The sequence below is a fragment of the Phalaenopsis equestris genome, unplaced genomic scaffold, assembly GCF_001263595.1.
Source record: "Phalaenopsis equestris unplaced genomic scaffold, ASM126359v1 Scaffold000884, whole genome shotgun sequence".
NCBI lineage: Eukaryota > Viridiplantae > Streptophyta > Magnoliopsida > Asparagales > Orchidaceae > Phalaenopsis > Phalaenopsis equestris.
This window is the reverse complement of record NW_018165324.1, coordinates 49,304-49,809: the sequence shown is the minus strand read 5'-3', so window position 1 is coordinate 49,809 and position 506 is coordinate 49,304. Positions and strand designations below refer to the sequence as shown.

Sequence of the window (506 nt, the reverse complement as noted above, 5' to 3'; positions counted from 1 at the left end):
TAAAAAAATTTAAAGTGGGAAATTTAAAGTGGGGCCCACCGAAATACATTCTGACTGTAGATCACCATGATCTACGGTTAGGAATGGACACCGCATGCATCTCTGCATGCAATAATTTCTCCTAAGACGTGGGATGTTGTGCTTGATTTTGACTTGCGAAACTTAATGTCATAACAGACATATTGTAGGAAAAGAGTTTAATGCCACAACAGACACATTGTAAGAAAAGAGTCTCAATATCCTTAGAAGTGGATTTTGTTTACACAAAATAATCCCATACAGTAGATTTTCTCTTCCTACCCTTCTTAGATTGTAATTCAGCAATAGTGGTGTTACTCTCAATGATTTGTTGAGATGCAGTTTGTGATGCTTGATTTCGGCTTTCATCAACATTTATAATCTCAACTGGTCGCAACTCACGGTCCTCATCAGTTTGTGCAAACTGTGATTGCTCGAAAAAAGATATGCACGTGTCGGCGCTTAAAAGGAAGGGGAAAGAGAGTTTT

At 38.1% G+C, this 506-nt stretch overlaps 1 protein-coding gene across 1 annotated transcript in view; it reads left to right on the top strand.

Annotated features, from left to right (window-relative positions):
* Positions 1-506, top strand: part of LOC110032189 (obtusifoliol 14-alpha demethylase) — a 22,424-nt gene that overhangs the window by 10,272 nt on the left and 11,646 nt on the right. The window lies entirely within an intron of this gene.